A 22,286-nucleotide genomic window follows, 5' to 3' on the forward strand; every position below is an offset into this window, starting at 1 on the left:
TATTATTTTAATATTAATAAAGTCCATCTCGGGAACATCATTTCTCCACATTGTTTTTTAGCTCTGTCACCTCTCCATTTTTCTTTCACCGCCCTCTCCCCTATGCTCTGCCATCTCTCCTCCTTTCTTTCCTTCCCATCCCACGGTCTGGCATCTCTGTCTTCCTTTCCCCCTTCCTTCTTCCTTTTCTCTTGGTTTGGCATACCTTCCTCTTTCCCTTCCCTTCATGCCTTGGCATACATTCCTCCTTCCATCCATGCCCTGGCATCTCTTCCTCCCTTCCCTCCATGCCCTGGCATCTCTTCTTCCCTCCCATCCCTCCATGCCTTGGCATCTCCTTTCATTCATTCCTTCCCATCCCTCCATGCCCTGGCATCTTCCTTCCTCATCTTCCTTCTCCCCCTCTCTATCTCCCTCCAGTTGGGTGCAGCAGTTCTCCCCCCCCCCCTCTGCTCCCTTTCCTCCTTCTGTCACCTCGTCCCCGGTCGGCAGTGCAGCCCCTAAGTGGGTGCTCCAAGGTCTTTCGTCATGAACTTCTTTGGGCAGCAGCATTCAATATTTGCTGCTGTTGCCGGCTTCGGGCCTTCTTCTCTGTCAGCTCCTGCCTTCATGGAAACAGGAAGTATTCAGGACCCGGCAGAGAGGAAGGCCCAAAGCTGGCAACAGCAGCGAATTGTAAACACTGTTGCTGCCCGAAGATGTTAATGACGTCAGGCCTTGGAGCACTCGGGGCAGGCTGCTTCTCCTCCCCCCCCCCAGTACACCACTATCCAAAATGTTACTTTTCAGTGGGGTCCCAACACAGCAGCCGTTCTCACAAGCTGCCCCAAAGCTTTCCCTCTGCTGAAACTTCCCGTTTCCAACAGGGCAGATTGCCGCATAGGGAAAGCTTCGGGGCAGCTGCTGGCAGCTTGTAAGAAATGGCTACAGTGTCGGGGCCCCACTGAAAAGTAACATTTAGCTGTTTAATGAAGATTGGGAAGGTGAGGGGAAGCGAGGGAGATAGAGAGAAGGGGAAGAAAAGTTCGGACTGCGGGGCCCAGTTTGCCTTCCCCTAACGCTGGCCTTGGGGGGTGGGGGAGGAAGAGAGTTCTCGCCGATCTCATGCCTTCTGTCTGTGTGTGTACGAGGTGGGAGGGAGAAGAGGAGAGAGGAAGTTCCAGCGCAGCATCAGGTAACCAGCTGGCACATGTTGATGAGGCTGTGTGTCTGCACGATGACTGCGACAGCTGGGTCCTCTGGAGCAGTGCAGCGCTGATTTTTAATTTTTGCTCTCCTGCTGCTTCCCCCCTCCCCCGCCACTGCCGTCACCCCCCGCAACGTTAAAACCCGGACAAATGAAGCCTTCTGAGGTCAAATTCAAAATCCACCTGGATGCCCTGAGTCATCTCCAAAAGGAGGACATGTCCGGGGAAATCCTAAGCAAGAGGAGGAGCTAGGCTCCATGAAGTCACTTGAGTGGCAATCGCATTGGCAAGTAGTGCTGTGAGCCTGTTGAGTACACAGGACAGCAAGAGATGACCTCAAATTGCAGGGAAAGAAGCAGTAGGAACGACCTTCACTTTTTGTAGCTGTTCTCTCTTTCCTTTCGGATTGGGTATCCTATTTGGCTGGTAAGAAATTTCCTCTTTGATTTTTGTTTGGTGTGTATTACTTTCTTTCCTCGCTCTTCTTTGTGTGCTCTTTTCTACTTGCATCAAACACTGAAATCCATATCTGGTCAAAATATTTAGCTGCCACAATGTGGGACTGAACACCATGGCTTCTCTATAAATAGAAGCATGAGCCAAGAATTCCAGGATGTTTTCTTTTTCTTTTATTCTTTCTTGCTAATACGGTTTTTCTATTCCCCTTTACTTTTTGTTGTCTTCCTTTTTATTCTTCCCCATAATATATTGTAAATCTTTCCTTCCTTTTATAGCCAAATTGTATTTGTTTTGCCATGGTTGATTTTCCCTGTTTATCCTTATTGATTTTATAATTTTTAACCCTTTTCATTGTAAACAGCTTTGGTTATAAAGGAGTAGGACTGAAAAATGAGGGAAAGTGTGACTGCGAAGAATCTGTTATCAGCTGAGGAAAAGGAATGGCAAATTTTACATAATGGTAGGCAGTCCTGGCAGGGGGGTGGGGGACACTGCTTGAAGGAACACATGAGCAGCAGAACAGCACTAAAAATTTCACTAGTGTATGTTTCTATATACCTGGTGAGAACAGTCTCATAAATAAAGCTTCCTTTTGAAAATCTGGGCTGGAGTGAAGAAGTTAAATGAAGAGAAATTTTCAGCCCAGGGAATTTACAATGTTAGTTGGGTGAATTCCTATCCTTATGTATTATCCATTACTGTTTACTATCTTATAAATTGATGTAGTTCTATCCCCTCTCCCTCTTGTCTCAGTATGTCTGTTTAGTTATATTTTATGAAATACCCCTTTTTTAATTATATGTACTCCGCTTAGAAATTCGATAAATAAATCCGATAAACAAATTTTAAATACAACTTTGAAAACTTTGAACACTGTTGTAAATTCTTTCAGAAGCATCAAAAAAAGCTACAATATTTTATATTGATCTTTCCATTTGTGAACATTTTTTTCACAAGTAAAGCTTTGTAAATGTATATCTTGGACACATTTACCCATAAATCTCACTCTTTCAAGTAGTCCATGTTTGGAATTTCTGGTTTGTATTGGAGAAAATAGAGAATGAAAATGTCTTGGCCAGCTTCTGATTTTCAGCCCACTGCTGTACATCTGCTAAATTATCCAGGTCCAGGAGGAAGACTGGCAGTTCTGTTCTTGAATTTACATCCCAATTCAGTGTTATATATGTAGTCCCTGATACTACAAATTGCAATCAACACTTCAGGTCCCATAATGTACCAGGATAAAGTTGCAGAAATCCAGGACTGGCTCAGAATTTCCCTCCTGGAACTGGGTGATTTGATAGCTGATGTATTTCCTGTTGGAAAATGCATGTAAGATGGATTTCAGTTTTGGACATTGTGAGCTAGATATCTCTATTCCGATTGGACATCCTTTTGAAAATAACCACCTGTGTTATTATGTAATAACTGAACTACACCCCCTATTCCCCTCCTCTGCAATTTTAGACATTTTCCATGCTGATCCCTACTCAGACTTTTGAAGAGGTAATTCAGGAGTATGAAAACAAATATCTAGATGTCAGGTTCAGTCTGGGTTTTATTTTTTCAAAAAAACTAAGAACACTATGGGGCTCATTTTCGAAGAGAAAAGTGTCAGGTGTGTGTTTTTGTCTGCAAAATATCTAAATCGTTATTTTCAAAACACATTTTTAGTCAGTTTTCTCTGCAGTTTATATGCAGTGCTTCTAAATCTCAAGGGGGGGTGTTGGAGGCATGTTTTGGGTGGGACTAGGGCGGGCTTATGATTTCTATGTTGTTTTGCAATAATGGAACATTATAGCAAACATTCAGGGCAAAAATTGGATGCTTGAGACTAGACCTTTTTTAGTAGCGAGTAAATGCCAAAATTGTGCCCAAATTGACCAGTAGATGAATTAAGGCATATGCCCCCCATCTTACTACCTCTGTAGTTATTGACCCACTCCTACCCCCCAAAGTTGCAAAAGAAATAGTACATATCAGCCTGTACGACAGCTTCAGATGTTATGGCCAGTCCTATTAGAACAGCAAGCAGGTTCCTGGAATAGTCTAGTGGCTGATGCAGTAGACTGCAGAGAAGGAACCCAGGCCTGTATTTCACTCTAACTAGTACACTTGTGGAAAGTGTAAGCCCTCCAAAACCTACTGTGTCTACATATACAGTAGGGGACACTGCAGGCATTAGAACATAAGAATAGCCTTACTGGGTCAGACCAATGGTCGATCAAGCCCAGTAGCATGTTCTCACGGTGGCCAATCCAGGTCATTAGTATTTGGCCAAAACCCATGGTGTAGCAATATTCCATGCTACCGATACAGGACAAGCAGTGGCTTTCCCCTTGTCTTTCTCAATAACAGACAATGGACTTTTCCTCCAGGAACTTGTCCAAACCTTTCTTAAAACCAGCTACACTATCTGCTTTTACCACATCACCTGGCAACGCGTTCCAGAGCTTCACTATTCTCTGAGTGAAAAAAAATTTCTTCCAATTGGTTTTAAAAGTATTTCCCTGTAACTAGTCTTTGTAATTTTTGACAGAGTGAAAAATCAATCCACTTGTACTCGTTCTACTCCACTCAGAATTTTGTAGACTTCAAACATATCTATATTTCACCTCAGCCGTCTCTTTTCCAAGCTGAAGAGCCCTAACTGTTTAAATCTTTCCTCATACGAGAGGAATTCCATCCCCTTTACCATCTTGGTCGCTCTTCTTTGAACCTTTTCTAGTGCCACTATATCTTTCTTGAGATAAGGAGACCAGAATTGAACGCAGTACTCCAGATGAGGTTGCACCATGGAATGATACAAAGGCATTATAACATTCTTAGTCTTGTTAACCATCCCTTTTTTAATATTTCCTAGCATCCTATTTGCTTTTTTGGCTGCTGCCACACATTGGGCGGAAGATTTCATTATATTGTCTACGATGACACCCAGATCCTTTTCTTGGGTGCTAATCTCCAAGGTGGACCCTAGCATCCAGTAACTGTGATTCAGGTTATTCTTCCTAATGTATATCACTTTGCATTTGTCCACATTAAATTTCATTTGCCACTTGGACGCCCAGTTTTTCACAATCCGCATGCGTTTTAACAACTTTGAACAGTTTAGTGTCATCTGCAAATTTAATCACCTCACTCGTCATTCCAGTTTCCAGATCATTTATAAATAAGTTAAATAGCATCGGTCCCAGTACAGACCCCTGTGACACTCCACTGTTTACTCTACTCCATTAAGAAAAATGACCATTTAACCCTCCTCTCTGTTTTCTATCCGATAACCAATTCCTAATCCACAACTGAACTTTGCCACCTATCTCATGACACTTTAATTTTCTCAGGAGCCTCTCATGAGGAACTTTTATCAAAAGCTTTCTGAAAATCTAGATACACTATATCAACCGACTCACCTTTATCCACATGTTTATTCACATCTTCAAAGAAGTCAAGCAAATTTATGAGGCAAGATCTCCCTTGGCTGAACCCATGTTGTCTCCGTCTCATTAATTCATTAGGGCTATTGTGGTGTAAAGTTGGGTCCACTAGATTTTGTGTGGGTTTTGGAGGTTCCCATAGAATATATGGAGGTAATGATGAGATGTGTACCTCAGACCTTTTATGTAAAGTCCACTGCAATACCCCCAAGGGTGCCCCTTTGCTCTTCTGGGATATCTGTGTGGCCAGGTTAATAAGAATACTGTACATTTTAATGGCTTGTTTTTTGTGTATTTTTCCCTTGGACTTTTTTTTAATGGTCCTTAAAGATAGATGCAGTGAGCTCAAAAACATCTAGCAAAATGTCCATTTTGGTTTGAAAATGGATATTTTCTGTACAGGAATTTTGATTGTTTTTCCCCAAATGTCCAAAATCAGATTTAGACATCATATTGAAAATACCCCTGTATATTGCACAGAATTCTTAGAGCTGGATATACAAAATAAAATACTTACCATCCAGATTCAGTTGGAATAATACCAAGGTACCTATCTCAATATAGTGTCCATGTAAAATGCTAAAAAAACAAACAAGCCCTATATTGTAATTGTCAGAAAGTAAAAGATATTATTTTAACCAAAAGATGAAATTATATTAATAAATGGATACTTAAATTTTTTTCAAATCTATTCTTATAAAATCTAAATACCCAGTCTTTAATATAACTACTACATATTTGAAATGAACATGGTTATTAAGAGTGGCTATAAAATATGTTGTGCTTAAGGGTATATTACTGTAAAACAATCATAAAAATGTGAATAAAACTCCAAATCCACTGTGAAGGAGTGCCGAAATATGATGGCACATAAAGGCCAAATGGTCCATCCAGTCTGTCCAGCCAAATTAACCATTATTTCTTCCTCCTCCTAAGAGATCTCGCATACCTATCCCACGCTTTCTTGAATTCAGACACAGTCTGTCTCTACCACCTCTTCCGGGAGATTATTCCTCGCATCTACCACCCTTTATGTAAAAAAAAGTATTTTCTTAGATTAGTCCTAAGCCTTTCACCTCTTTTTTTTTTTTTTTTTAATTTGTTACAGTTACATAACAAAAATACAAGTATATCAACTTCAAACATAGCATACAAATGCTCAAAAAGTCCAAGGCAATAATTTGTCAATGATCAAGTCCACATTAATTGGCCAAAAGTGCCAGAGCTTAAAAAAAAAAAGGAAAAATTTTTGAGTTTTCAAAAAGTTACATGAGAACAAAGAACTATAACAGAACATCGTTGATCTTCACAGTACAGCAGTACAGATATCAGTATAGAGTGTATAAGTACAATATATATGTGCATGCTTACAATTTGATACAGAGGAGACAAGAAGAGTTGCTATAAGTTGAAAAAAGATCATTAAACACTATTTAGCAGTGATTGCAGATACATTTGTAAAGGAGACCAATGTTTATTGAAGAAAGTCGTGTTTGCAAATCTTGTTGCAAGGGTCAATTCATACTTATAATACTGTATAACTAATTGCCACCAATGGTGGTGAGGAGAGAGAGTTAGCCGATTTCCAGTTAGAAAGAATATTTTTAAATGCTATGGAGAGAAGAGCATCTAGGAGTTTAGTATGATTATCATTTATAACTACTCCTGGAGCTTGAGATTTGAATATTATTGTGGAGAGAAAGATATCAAGTTGAATATAAAAAATTTTCATAATGATCTCTCACACTTCTTTCCAGTATTGTAGTACATATGTGCATACATATATCATATAAAGTAATGAGCCAGCAGCTTGTCCACAGTCCCAACAATTGTTGCTCTGGAGAAGATCTGCCAATGAAAGTTTATGGGGAGTCCACAGGGCTTTATGATACAAGAAAAACATGGATTAAGACATGTTAGCGGAGTCTAGTGGCTGTGCAGATTTCTTCCAAACTACAGACCAATCTTGTTTGCCTAAAGAAAAACCACAATCTTTTTCCCAAATGTGTTGTAGACTCTCAACAGATAAGGTATCTGCAGGCATTAGCATTTTGTATAAATTTGAGGCCGTGTGACCATTGTGTAATAGAATATGGTGGCTTGAGTTGAAATAGAGGGGAAATGGGTGTGGAAAACTTGTTAAAGATTTTTGTGATGCAATTGAGAATTTGTCTCTTAAACCGGAAAAAGGAATTAGTTTTCGCAGGGGTTAGGACATCTTGAAGTCGAAGAATACCTTTGTCAATCCATTCCTTCCAGAGGAATGGAGTTCTGTTAATAAATATGCTAGAGTTGAACCAAAGATAGGAATATGTGGACGTGTGAAAAGGAAATTCAAACGACTTATCAAATTCTTGTAAATATTGATATGTAGAAAGTTTTTAATGAATGAGGTCGTTGCTGACAAGAGTGTATTTAAGGGGATAGGTTGAGATAGTTTTTCCTCTAGTGAGTACCAAGAAGGGGTGTAGTCAGAGTGCTCAGTGAAGTAATGAAGGCTTTATGGTAACTAATAAAGCCAGGAAAGAATACCCCTTCTTGTTCTCTCTTCAGTTTTAGCTTTTTCAAAGCCAATCTGGGTTATTTTAGTTTCCATAAAAAAGCTGAGAGAATACGATCTATGCTTTTATAGACGGAGACATGGAATAGCACAGGGATCATGAGTAAAATGTAATTTATTTTTGGCGCAATCAACATTTTTATTGTTTCTAACCGACCCCACCAGGTTAGATTGAGTGGATGCCAAGGGTGGGTTATTGTTTTAATGGATGAGATCAGTTTATCACTATTAATGGCAATTGTATCAGTTAGGGAGTGAGAAAGTTCTATGCCAAGATACTTAAGCTGGTTCAGCACCCATTCCAGCCCATGTGAAGTGGCTGAAGCAGAATGGGCGAGCAAATTTTGAGGTAGGGATTCCGTTTTTGTTGGTTTATTTTGTACTGAGAGAAAAATAGAGAATTCTTCCATAGTGTTCAAAATCACAGGGATTGACATGACAGGATCCGAAACATACAAAAGGACGTCATCTGCATATGCGGATAATTTGATATCGAGAGTCCCTTAAAATCTGCATTCATTCGTAGTGCAATAAGTAATGGTTCAAGAGCAAGGTTAAATAAGTATGGACAAAGGGGGCAAACCTGATGAGTACCTCGTAAATGAAAAGGAGGAGATAGGAATTGTTCACTATAATTGTCGCAGATGGATTAGTGTAGAGGGTTTGTATCATTTTGATGAGATTAATCGGAGCATCAAACCATTTAAGAACTAAAAAAAGGTATTTCCATTCCCTTTGCTACCGGAGTCCTTGCATCTGATGTAACTCCCGGTTTTGCAAAACCAGAAGTTACATCCAAGGACGCCGGTGGCAGAGGGAAATCCTGAACAGGTTTCTGGTGCAGATCGGCAGCAGCAAGGCTCTCTCCTCTCCTCCCTAGCCAGGCAAAAGTGGCGGTAGCGAATGCAATTCACTATCCTGCCACTACTCTGGGCGTTTTCTCTCCATTCGGCCACCCAAGTGGAAACAGGAAGTTTTCACTGAGGGCGGGCTGCAGTGGAGACAAGACGCAAGGAGTGGTGGCAGGAGTGGATCGCTACCGCCACCAGCAGACCTCTTTCCAGATGCATCCCGGGAAAGGTGCGGGGGTGTGGTGGTGGTGGGGTTTAGGAGTGCCATAAAAAATAAAAAAAGGTAGATGAGGGGAGATGGGGAGTTGGTGGACTGGAGGAGAGATGGGGAGAAGATAGATGGGAGAAATTAACTTGGTGGAGGGGGAGATGGACTTGGGGGAGATCATGGAGAGGGGAAATGGGGGAAGGATAGAAGAAATAAGGATCTAAAAACAGGAGAGGGAGAGAGATGGTCGACAATGGGATTTAGGGAGGGAAGAAACAGAAAGGGAGAGAAGTTGGACACAAGGGATGGTGTGGAGGGGGATAGAGATACTGGATAGGAGGGTAGTTGGGAAGAGAAAGGGAGACATGGTAGACCCTGGGGTGGTGGGGAAGGAGAGAGAGATGAAGGATGAAAGGGTAATTCAGAAAAGGTGGATCTGTGGATAGAAACGAAAAAAAATAAAAGATACCAGCCTCCGGGGGAGGGAAGGAAAACGAAAGGGGAGGACAGAGATGGCAGATGGATGGTTAGCATGGAGAAAGAAGAAAGAAGGAGACCCTGGCAAGCAAGTTATCAAAAGACAACTAGAGCCGGGGACCGATAAGATCTGAATAATGATCAGACAATAAAAGGTAGAAAAAATAATTTTATTTTCTATTTTGTGGTGTTAGACCACAACCGTGAGCTAGGATTTAAGAGAGAGAGGAAAACTCTTTTTTGTTTATTTTGTTTACACCACAGCGCCAGTGTGGGTAGGAGAGGGCAAAAGTGGTGAAGAGGCTATAAATTAAACCCACCAGGATATTTGAAAAAAACATCCACTTGGGCTTGAAAATTGAATCGAAAAATCAATTCAGTAGGCTGAATCGAATCAAATTTTTTTTCCTGAATCTGGCAACACTAATAAGGATTGGTGAAATGCTCGATGAGGTCACTGATTGTAATAGGGAGTGGGAAACAAAAATATAATCTATATGAGAAAAACAATGATGAGGAATAGAGTGGTGGGTATACTCTCGAGCATCGGGATATTGAAGTCTCCAGGGATCCGCTAGAATTAATTGCTATAACATGGAGTGAAGAGCAGATGTGGATCTCTGTTGAGAGAGCTTATGTTTAGATTGTCTATCCAGGACATGGTCTACTAAAGTATTTAAATCTCCAGTTACTATTAGTGGGTGGGGTTCAAGCTCTTGGATCTTGGTGATAAAATTGAGAAAAAATTCTGGAGAGTCTGAGTTGGGAGCATATATATTTACCAACAATAAGATGACATCATTCAATATAACTTGTGCTATTATCCATCTGCCCTCTGGGTCTATAAATTGTTGTAGAATTTGAACATTAAGGCCCTGATTCTGTATAGGACACCCAGGAGAGGTGTCCTATACAGAATTGGTCCTACACTAAACCCCGATTCTGTAACCGGCGTCCATGGTACAGACGCCGGTTAGAGAATAGGGTTAAATTAGACGCGGCCGCTATTCTTATGGCAGCGAGGGATCTCCCTGCTGCAATAAGTATAGCGGCCACGGCCGCCTGTCCCCAGGCTAGGCACCTTAGGATTAGTGGGGCCTTAGGATTAGTGGGGATGGGCAGCCCGCTATGCCTAAGGCCTGATTGGTCCAGGCTTCTAGAGCCTGGGCTAATCAGGCCTTAGATTTAGCGAGGATGGGCCGGGAAGGGGCGGGACCGTCTCATTTCCACGAGGTGGGCCTGTCGGCTGGACGGCAGCAAGACCCGTTCAGCCGACCAACATTTAAAGGTTAGTTGGGGGAGGGAGGTTAGTTTGGGGGGGGGTCGTCGGGCTTTCCGGCAGGAGGATTGGGCATCCTCCTGCCGGCGATTACCAGTTTGGGGGGAGGGGGGGTTCCAGGGGGGTTCTGGCAGGAGGATCGGGCATCCTCCTGCCGGCGATTACCAGTTTGGGGGGGGAGGGGGGTTCCAGGGGGGTTCCTGCAGGAGGATTGGGTATCCTGCTGCCGGTGATGGGACAGGCAGCTGCAGCCGCTATACTTATTGCAGCAGGGAGATCCCTTGCTGCCATAAGTATAGCGACCGTGTCTACTTACAATGTAGACCAGCATTTTGCTGGCCTACATTTTAAGCATCTCTTCCTCTACTAGGGAGATGCGTAGGACCGCCTAGGTTCACCTAAGGCCTGCATAAGGCCCTTAGGCGAGCTTAGGCGTCTTGCGGGCCTCCCTAGGCTCCCGGAGGCGCCTTAAATATAGGCGGCCTACCTGGGGAGCATTTTTTAAAAAAACGTGCATCCCGATTGGCTGATTAGACAGCTGTAGGAGGCCTACAGCTGCCTAAAATCAGGACGCACTTTGTAGAATCAGGGCCTAAGTGATTTGTGGAAGAGAATAGAAACTCCACCTTTTCTACCTTTAGAGGGAGAATCAATACATGTTTTAATCCATTTGCTTGTTTTGGTGAGATAGGAGTATCTGGCACATGGGTTTCTTGTAGGTGCAAATTTCTTAAGATGAATTAGAATTTTTTTTCCTTTTAATGGGATTTTTAAGACCATTTACATTCCAAGATATAATGTTGATGTGTGAACGATTCAAATTAGTCATTAGAGCTGCTTAATGAGGATTTGTGAAAGTTGTTATTGATGTTGTTATGTCAATAATGTATAAGCACGACAAACGCATATAAGGAGCATTTAATATCGTAGTGTACTTGTGAGTCTCAAAACAAATGGTAACAGGAACACCAAAGATTCCAACCTCTAGGGAGAACTATGCAATGAAGTCAGTAACTGAGAACAGAGAATGGAACACACAAGCCATTCCCTCTGGCTATAAGACTAGAATGAGTGAATTTGAGCACCTAGGAAACATAGAGATGATATATGCATAAATAATATTAAGAGAGGGTGTAACTTTGGCGAGATATTATGATGCTTAAATCATTTGAGAGCATGATAAGAGAAATGCTTATAAGATAAGCAGTTGGGAGAACTAGTTTGAGCTACTGGTGATAAAAAGGGATAGATTCCATACAAATATAAGGAAGTTCTTCTTCACTCAGAGAGTGGTAGAAAACTGGAACGCTCTTCCGGAGTCTGTCGTAAGGGAAAACACCCTCCAGGGATTCAAGACAAAGTTAGACAAGTTCCTGCTGAACCAGAACGTACGCAGGTAGGGCTAGTCTCAGTTAGGGCGCTGGTCTTTGACCAAGGGCAGCCGCGTGAGCGGACTGCTGGGCACGATGGACCACTGGTCTGACCCAACAGCAGCAATTCTTATGTTCTTAAATAGAAGAGAGTGTTGAGTTTATATGCAGTGTGGGTGTAGTCAATAAAAATTATGTAGTTCAGACAAGTCACAAGGTTTCTACATCTAGAAGTGGAGAATGGTCTCCACTTTTTCTATCCTGGTGGGGTAGAATAACAGCCGTCAAAATGACTTTGGCCCCTCAAATCAATTACATTCTCTCTATGCTTCCTCTTCTATGCCGGAAGTCATTTTTTCAATGGCTAAATAGGAAGCTATCTGAATTCATTTGGAACAAGAAAAAACCTCGAATTGCTCTCGCCAAGCTGAAAGCCTCTAAGATTAATGGTGGTCTTAATTTTCCGGATTTTTATCATTATTATATTGCTTCACTAGCTAAATATGGTGCTTACTGGCTCACTGACTCCCTGTTCCAAGATCCTCCTGCCTGGTTTGAAATGGAGAGCTTTTTATGCATGCCTTTACACACCTCCTGCCTACTAACAGTGTCAATACCCAGACACTTGAGAAGGTACTCTTTGCTGAGTTCAACGCAACATGCTCTTCATCTTCTAGATAAATTGGCTGAGATCTCAGTTTATGATAGTCCACTCATGTCCCTTTGGAATAACTTTAAAATTCAAAACCATGGCAAATCCCTTTCATGGAAAAGATGGCAGCGGGCGGGTCTATGGTTTGCCCATCAATTGTCTACTCCAAATCTGTCTGTTCCTTTTGATATTATTTGCTCTACATATTCGCTGCCTCCTTCTGTTTATTCACAATGGCTCTCACTCACTGAAACACTGTCTTCTATGCATATACGTTTTGACTTCATGACTTCCACTCATACTATTCGTCATTGGTCTATACTGTCTCTACTTAAAGGCAAGGCGATATCTCTTTTCTACAGTATTTTAAGAGATCATTCCTTCACTTTTACACCCCAATCTATGAAACACTGGGAAACTATACTCACTATTCCGCTTTCTGACATTGATTGGGAACTTTTCTGGTCTTCAACAAATTGCCCACTTTTATCTTCTAGAGTCTCACAATCAATGTTCTTTATTATGTGGCATGCAGTATGGACTCTATTTCGCATGTGGAAAGCCAATTTAAAACAAGACTCTGTTTGCTGGAACTGTTTAACCCTTTCAGGACCATAAGGATCGTAGGCCAATTTTTGTGGTTTTGACGACATTTTTATGGTAAAAAGGGCTTGCAAATGCCAAAAAATTGATTTTTTTTTGTGAAATATCATTATTTTTTTTTTTTTTTTAAATCACACTTCTGGCTTATGGACAGTGTGGCAAGTGAATCTTCTCGTCAATCTGGCAACGACGCTAATGAATGAATGTCGGAACCAGTTTGTTTACATAAAGGCAGTATCATATGGAATCCGTACATATCAAATTTAGAACTGTAGACTATCCCAATCAAAATTTATAGGATTTTAAAGTTATGGGACAAATATGTCCCTTGGTCCTGAAAGGGTTAAAAGATGTAGGAACTCTCGACCACATGCTTTTTCACTGTACACAGGTCCGATCCTTTTGGACTCGCATTTGGAGCACCATACAATCTATTACTAACTGCTCGGAAGAGATCTCTATGGACATTGTAATCCTTCGCTCTCAACATCCCTGCTTTGCACAATCAAATTGTCCTCCTAAACTCATTGATACCATGTTTGTGACTGCTCTCATGCACATTCTGAAAAACTGGAAATCATCTTCGTTATTAGACTATACTTTTTGGTGGAACTCTCTGTGTATGTACCATAGATTTGAATCATATGCATATGAGAAAAAAATTACATCCAGAACCCTCACGAACTTGAAGTTTAACAAATCACCTTGGTCATTCCTAGATACCTATGTACGTTCTGCTTCGTAGACACTCCTGTCTTCCTTTTCTTTATTTTTCTTTCATCTTTCTCCCTTTTTTCTGTTGTTCTCCCTCACTTTCTTCTTATATTCTCTTCACATGCAGTTCTAATAGTAGGAACCTTTCTCACTGTTATGTTCCTCTATAGTTAAATATAGATTTATATGCTCTTTATACAGAAAGCTTTATTTTGACTTCATGTATTTGAACTGCTTCCTGTATTTTCTAAAAATACTCAATAAAAAACTATTGAACTCAAAAAAAAAAAAAGAAGTGGAGAATGAAGAGGAGGTGCACTTAGTTACTTATAGCTGAGAAAGCAGTTTGTGGGGTGGATGGCCAGTATATTGGTTAGTAAGCATCATGTATATACTATATATGAAAATCATGCTTTTCAATTATACAGTACTAATAAAGACAAGTATAAAAAATGTTATTTTCACATATTATCTTTGTAATTATCTTTTTATGTTTCAGTTATTTTCCATATGTTGTTTTTTGTAGATCCTTTATTTTGTTTGTACTCACCCTTTTCCAAGTGATATAGGTGTAGACTAGAGCAGCGGTCTCAAACATGTGGCCCGCGGGCCACATGTGGCTCTCCAGGTGTTATTTGCGGCCCGCGGTCTAGATGCGATCAACAGCATTTCTCTTTGCCTTTCCCTTTCTTTTGGAGCAACAGTGTGTCTGGCCAGCTCGTTCCGTTCAAAGCCGCGGGTTGGCGGCTCCTCGTGCTATCCACTCCTGCATCGGAAGCCTCTCTGATGTCACAACATAGAGCATAGAGAAGGTGGAGAGGGACAGATTCTTTAGACTAGCAGGGGCAACTAAAACAAGAGGTCACTCAGAAAAACTGAGATGAGACAGATTCAAAACGAATGCAAGAAAGTTCTTCTTCACTCAACGGGTGGTAGACACCTGGAACGCGCTTCCCGGAGAGGTGATAAGCCAGAGTACAATTCTGGGGCTCAAAAAGGGACTGGATGACTTCCTGAAAGCGAAGGGAATAACGGGGTACAGATAGAGGTTTATCTCACAGGACACTGAGCAAATAGGGTATGGACTTTTTAGGTTAGGTAGGGAACATTTTCAGGTTATGGACCTGGAGGGCCGCCGCGGGAGTGGACTGCCGGGCGCGATGGACCCCTGGTCTGACCCGGCAGGGGCAATGCTTATGTTCTTATGGAGGGCCGCAGAAAAATACTATTTTTTCTGCGGCCCTCCAAGTACCTACAAATCCAAAATGTGGCCCCGCAAAGGGTTTGAGTTTGAGATCACTGGTGTAGAGTGAGAACAAAAGTACAGGAGTGTAATGTACAATTAACTATTCCAATAGTTAGAATGAGAGAAAAAAAAAGGTAACCATAAGTATATTTTAGAACATCAATTCTGACTGACAATGCTATGTTTTGGCATACATAGAGGGATCAGAAACCAGAAAGGCTATTCCAGGAACCTGTCACAGGTAAACTCTGTTTATCAAGATAATAAGGACATAAGATACTGTAGATGCTTGATTCTCTACTGCAAAGTGTACCAGTGAAAGTTAATTTTAACATCTAGGCAGGAAGAAAGATGTAGCACATTCTTTAAATCATCAATTATCCTCTCCAGCAAATAAATAAAAATTTTTAAGAAACTATCTGCAAAGGTCTATCTCTAAGAAAATCTTCTAACTGGGCTGGATCCAGAAACACATAATTGTCACTTGCAAATGAAACAAGGCATTTACAGGGGAATTTTTAAGAAGAAGGTCACACCTATCACTAAAATGTGCCTTTAATGTGCTCATTAAACTGGTTCCAGCTGGTTTAGCGTGCATATATATTAGCAGCGGATTATCAAAACGGCTAATCGTGGTCTTTTCCGAGTCTCCTAGCAGTCTCCAATACTGTGCAAATGTAGTACAACAAGGCCATTAATATTAAAATGAGCACTCTGAATGATTCTCTGGCATCACCTAGTGATTCCCTAACCTCGTTCTGCCACATGAGCATTTTTTTAAAAAAACATGCATCCCGATTGGCTGATTAGACAGCTGTAGGAGGCCTACAGCTGCTTAAAATCGGGACGCACTTTGTAGAATCAGGGCCTAAGTGATTTGTGGAAGAGAATAGAAACTCCACCTTTTCTACCTTTAGAGGGAGAATCAATACATGTTTTAATCCATTTGCTTGTTTTGGTGAGATAGGAGGTATCATAGTCTTACTTTCTGATCAGTGCCTGAGTGCTGATTGGCTCAGGCACTGTAAGGAAAGTAAGGTTTGACAACTCAGAACCCCCCCATGTAAATTTTTTTAAAAAACAAATCGAAGTTTGGTAGGAGATATGCTCACTCTATCCCATTGCGTCGCACAGTCCACCGACACTACTACCCACCCTCCTCCCCACAGAGGAAGAGTTGCCTACTCTCTCCTGCTGCATCGCACAATCCTCCGATACTACTACCCACTAGTGCTGCCCGATTCAGGAAAAACAATTTTGATTCGATTCAGCCTATTTAATCGATTTTTCGATTTGATTTTCCTGCCCAATTGGGTGGGGTTTTTTTCAAAACATCCTGGTGGGTTTATTTTATAGCCTCTTCACCCTCTTTTCCTTCTCCTAACCACACTGGCGCTGTGGTGTAAACAGAATAAACAAACAAAAAAGACTTTTTCTGTCTCTGTTAAATCCTAGCTCACGTTTGCGGTCTAACACCAGCTCTGGCAGGATACACATTTCAAATCTGACATATTGTAATCACAAAACAGAAAATAAAATTAGTTTTTCTACCTTTTGTTGTCTGGTCATTATTCAAATCTTGTTGGTCCCAGGCTCTAGTTGTCATCTGATAACTTGCTTGCCAGGGTCTCCTTCTTTCTTCTTTCATCCATCTTCTATCTCTGTCCTCCCCTTCTGTTTCCCTTCCCTCCCCCGGAGGTCTGGCATCTTTCTTTTTTTTTTGTCTTCATCCACAGATCCACCTTTTCTCAACTACCCTTTCATCCAGCATCTCTCCCTCCTTCTCCACCATCCCAGGGTCCACCATCTCTCCCTTTCTTTTCCCAACTACCCGCCTATCCAGTATCTCTGGATCTTTGCAAGCTGCCATAGGTCTTCGGAGCTGTTTCCTCTGCCGCGATCCTGCCTCTGACATCAGAGGAGGGGTGAGACCGCGGTAGAGTTAAGACAGCTCCGAAGAACTATGGCTGCTTGCAAAGATCGCTAGCATTGTGATCTTCTCTGCAGGCTACTGATTATTAGGTAAATGGTGTGCGGGAGGCCAGAGGGGAAGCCGGACACCAGCACTTCCCGACTGACTCTCGCCCTCTAAAGCAGGTGAGGCAGCGGCAGGCCAGCAAGAGGCAGCGCTACCACTTCTGCTTTAGGGAGCGAGCGGGGAAGGTCTGTTACCGAATCGGGAGGCTGATTGTTGTTGTTGTTTTAAATCGATTTGAATCGATTCACCAGAAGTGAATCGATTCGAATCGTGAATTAGGCAGCATTGCTACCCACCTCCACCTCGCAGTGTTGCACAATCCCTTGACACTTGTACCCACCCCCCTACCTTACAGCGGGAGAGATGCCCACTCTCTTGTGTTGCACAATCCTCTGACTCTACTACCCACCCACCCTGCAGCGAGAGAGATGCCCATACTCTTCTGCCACACAATCCCCTGACACTACTACCCACACCCCAACCCACAGTGGGAGTGATGCCCACTCCCTCCTGCTGTCGCTCAACCCCCCCGTGCTCCCAACATCCCCTCCAAACCTTATTCAAGAAGTCCGGCCGGAAAGACGCCTACTCGCTCCGTCCGCCAGGCCTTCCTTTTACAAAATCTATGTTGCCTTCGGTCCTGTAATCCACCGGATTCCAGAAACTTCACCATTTTCTGTTTTAAAAGCGTTTCCATTAATTTGCTTACCACAGAAGTCTGTAATTCCCTACTTATTGGCCTGTAATTCCCTACTTCTTCCTTCCACTTTTGTGGAGAGGACCCACATCCACCCTTTTCCAGTCCTCCAGTACAACTCCCGACTAGAGAAGCATTGAAAAGGTCAGTAAGTGGAGCCACCAGAACTTCCACAAGTTCCTTCAACACCCTTGGATGTACACCATCCGGCCCCATCACTTTGCCTACCTTTAGCTAACTCCTTATGAACACAATCTTCTGAAAATCTATCAGGGTCTGCCACGTCTCCATCACTATTCACTAGTGCTGGCCGATTCAGGAAAAAAAATTTCGATTCGATTCAGCCTATTGAATTGGTTTTTCGATTCGATTCGATTTTCCTGCCCAATTGGGTGTTTGTTTGTTTTTCAAACATCCTGGTGGGTTTATTTTATAGCCTCGTCACCCTCTTTTCCTTCTCCTAACCACACTGGCGCTGTGGTGTAAACAGAATAAACAAACAAAAAAGACTTTTCCTCTCTCTCTTAAATCCTAGCTCACATTTGCGGTCTAACACCAGCTCTGGCAGGATACATGTTTCAAATCTGACATATTGTAATCACAAAACAGAAAATAAAATTAGTTTTTTTACCTTTTGTTGTCTGGTCATTATTCAAATCTTGTTGGTTCCAGGCTCTGGTTGTCTTCTGATAACTTGCTTGCCAGGGTCTCCTTCTTTTTTCTTTCTCTGTGCTAACCATCCATCTGCCATATCTGTCCTCCCCTTTTATTTCCCTTCCCTTCCCAGGAGATCTGACAGCTTTCTTTTTTTCGTCTCCCTCCACAGATCCACCTTTTCTTAACTATCCTTTCATCCAGCATCTCTCCCTTTTTCCCAACCACCCTAGGGCCCACCATCTCTCCCTTTCTTTTCCCAACTACCCTCCTATCCAGTATCTCTACCCCCATCCATACCATCCCTTGAGTCCAACTTCTCTCCCTTTCTGTTCCTTCCCTCCCTAAATCCCATTGTCCATCATCCCTCTTCCTCTGCTCTATTTTCAGACCCATTTTTCTCCCCCCCCCCCCCACCATAGTCCGGCATATGCACGTATCTTTGAACCCAACCTTCCCTCGTTGAGAAATGTAAAGTATTGCATTTTGGAAACAGAAACCCGAGGTACAACTATACGATGGGAGGGATATTATTGAATGAGAGCAACCAAGAAAGGGACTTGGGGGTAATGGTGGACATGACAATGAAGCCGACTGCACAGTGCGCAACAGCCGCTAAGAAAGCAAATTGAATGCTAGGCATAATCAAGAAGGGTATTACAACAAGGACAAAAGAAGTTATCCTGCCATTGTATCGGGCGATGGTGCGCCCGCATCTGGAATACTGCGTCCAATATTGGTCTCCGTACCTTAGGAAGGATATGGCGTTACTCGAGAGGGTTCAGAGGAGAGCGACACGCTTGATAAAAGGGATGGAAAACCTCTCATACGCTGAGAGATTGGAGAAACTGGGTCTCTTTTCCCTGGAGAAGAGGAGACTTAGAGGGGATATGATAGAGACTTATAAGATCATGAAGGGCATAGAGAGAGTAGAGAAGGACAGATTCTTCAAACTTTCGAAAAATAAAAGAACAAGAGGACACTTGGAAAAGTTGAAAGGGGACAGATTTAAAACGAATGCTAGGAAGTTCTTCTTTACCCAACGAGTGGTGGACACCTGGAATGCGCTTCCAGAGGGAGTAATAGGGCAGAGTACAGTACAGGGGTTTAAGAAAGGATTGGACAATTTCCTGCTGGAAAAGGGGATAGAGGGGTATAAATAGAGGATTACTGCACAGGTCCTGGACCTGTTGGGCCGCCGCGTGAGCGGACTGCTGGGCATGATGGACCTCAGGTCTGACCCAGCAGAGGCATTGCTTATGTTCTTATGTTCCCTCCCTGCTTCCCTCCGTGTATTTCTACATTAGGGCCCCCCTCCCCTGGTCTGTCCCCCCTGAAGGCCTGTGCCACTATCCATGAAGGCCTGTCCTCCCCCTTGAAGGCCTGCCCCCCCTTGAAGGCCTGCATCTCCCCCCCAAAGGCCTGCCTGCCTGTCCCCCCTGAAGGCCTGTCCCACCCCCCCACCCTGAAGGCCTGCCTGCCTGTCCCTTCCTTGAAGGTCTGTCCCCCCCTAAGGGCCTGCACCTCCCCCTGAAGGCCTTTCCTCCCCCCCTTGAAGGCCTGCATGTCCCCCCTGAAGGCCTACAACCCACCCCTGAAGGCCTACACTCCACCCCTGGAGGCCTGCACCCCCCGGAAGGCTACACCCCCCCCCCCGAAGGACTGCACCCCCCCCCTGAAGGCCTGTATGTTCCCCCTGGCCTCCCGGAATCAATTTTCCTAATTTTAGCAGCCTGCAATAAGATCACTGGCGCTAGCGATCTTTGCAAGCTGCCGTACGGCTTCAGAGCTCTCTTCTCTCTGCCACGGTCCTGCCCCTCCTCTGACATCAGAGAAGGGGCGGGACCGCGGCAGAGAGAAGAGAGCTCTGAAGCCGTATGGCAGCTTGCAAAGATCGCTAGCGCCAGCGATCTTATTGCAGTCTGCTGAAATTAGGAAAATTGATTCCGGGAGGCCAGTAGGGAAGATGGACAGCACAGCAGCGGGAGGCCAGCGGGTAAGCCACTTCCCGACTAACCCTCCCCACTCGTCCTCTAAAGCAGGAGCGGCAGGCCAGCAAGAGGCAGCACTGCTGCTCCTGCTTTAGGGGAGAGGGTCAGTCAAAGAATCAGGAGGCCAATTTTTTTGTCTTGGTGAATCGATTCGAATCGAATCGGGCAGCACTACTATTCACTTTTGTCTTCTGTGGTCCCACTTCTGACACTTCAGCTGTGAACACAGAACAGAAATATTTGTTAAGCAATTCAGCCTTTTATTTATTAGCTTCTACATATTTCTCCCCTTAACCTTTGAGTCTCAGAATGGCACTTTTGCACTTCTTCCTGTCACTGATATTATCTAAAAAAATGTCTTGTTTCCCTGTTTTATCGTATCAGCTATTTTTTCTTCCATTTTCATCTTTGCTTTCCTAACTACTCGATTAGCCTCTTTTAACTATTCCAGATATTTTTGCCTGTCTTCCTTTTTCTGCGATCTTTTGTAGCTTATGAAAGCTAACCTCTTATTCCTTACCTTGTCAGCTACTACTTTTAAGAACGGCCTTATTTTCCTCTTACTTTTACTTGCCTCACAAAAAGGTCTAGCACACTTACAATATCTGCTTTGTTTTACCCACTGCATTTCTACTCTTTTAAGACGTTCCCATCCAGACAACAATTATTTGACATAATACCCCATCTGAACAAAGTTCATTTTTTTAATGTCTAGAACCTTTACTTTTGAAAGAGCCCTCTCTATACCAATATTAAACCGTACTATGCAGTGATCACTTGATGCCAGATAATCACCCACTGTAATATAAAAAAAACTTTCCCCTCTTGTAAGTACCAAGTCCATTATGACCCCATTCATGTGGGTTCCATTACCAACTGCTGGAACAGTTCTCCTTGTAGAGAATCCAGGATCTCCCTACTTTTAGATGACCATGCAAAAGGGATACCCCAATCAACATCTGGCATGTTAAAATCACCTATTAGTAAAACTTCCCCTTTTTCTAGATATATTATGAATATGTATTATTAAATCTCTGTCCACTTATTCTGTCTGTGAAGTAGGCCTGTATATCACACCAATGTAAATATATTAATCATTCCCTCTTTACAAATTGATCCAAAGTGCCTTTCTTTGCCCTGCAGATCCAACAATTGTGTTGCTTTAATAAGATCTTTAACATATAATTCTACTCCCCCTCCTTTTCGTCCTATCCTGTCTGTCCTGAACAGATTATAGCCCAGTATAACTACATCCTAGTCATGGGTCTCAGTGAACCATGTCTCTATGATCACGACTATATACAACTCATCTTTTTCCATAACAGCTTCTAGATCCAGAATCTTGTTTTGCATACTCGAACATTTGTATATACTGCTTTCCAGACATATAGGCCTGGATTCTATAAACGGTGTCCCGATTGTAGGCAGCAGTAGGTGTCCTATTGCTGTCTAACCAGCCAATTGGGATGTATGTATTTTTTTTTTTCAGTTCAAAAGTTTTATTGGTTTTGTAATAAAGTAAAAAGCATACAACAAGATCGAAGGATGCATAATACAATATAGTGAATAGACATATTATAGCACGATTACATCCAAAGATCAAGAACAAGAAAAAAGGGAAAGAAATCATACAAAAAGTGAAACATGGCTCATCAAATATCTATAAGCTCTAGAAAAATATAACGTAGAGCCATAAGAGTAACAATAACTCTAGCAGTCCAAACTGGATGTCAATAGAAAAGAACAGACAAGTAGCAGCAGGAAAAAGCAGTTAGAAAAGGGAAAAAGAAGATGGTGACACGAATAACTGATCATAGTCCGAGGCTGATTAACCAGTAGTTTGATATGGCAGTATTGAGTACTCCAACAGCGGGGACCACATTTTGTTAAATCAGTCAAGTGCAGCTATACGTTCAAATTTAGCTA

General features: G+C 42.5%; 1 protein-coding gene across 4 annotated transcripts in view; it reads left to right on the top strand.

Moving 5' to 3' along the window:
• Nucleotides 1–1,487: 1,487 nt before the first annotated feature.
• Nucleotides 1,488–22,286, top strand: part of TMOD1 (tropomodulin 1) — a 305,423-nt gene continuing 284,624 nt past the window's right edge. For all 4 annotated transcript variants that reach the window (XM_033917789.1, XM_033917773.1, XM_033917798.1 and 1 more), the window contains exon 1: nt 1,488–1,613. The gene's annotated coding sequence lies outside the window, so the exon portion shown is untranslated. The remainder of the gene's footprint in view (nt 1,614–22,286) is intronic.

This window comes from Geotrypetes seraphini, chromosome 1 (assembly GCF_902459505.1).
Source record: "Geotrypetes seraphini chromosome 1, aGeoSer1.1, whole genome shotgun sequence".
Lineage (NCBI taxonomy): Eukaryota > Metazoa > Chordata > Amphibia > Gymnophiona > Dermophiidae > Geotrypetes > Geotrypetes seraphini.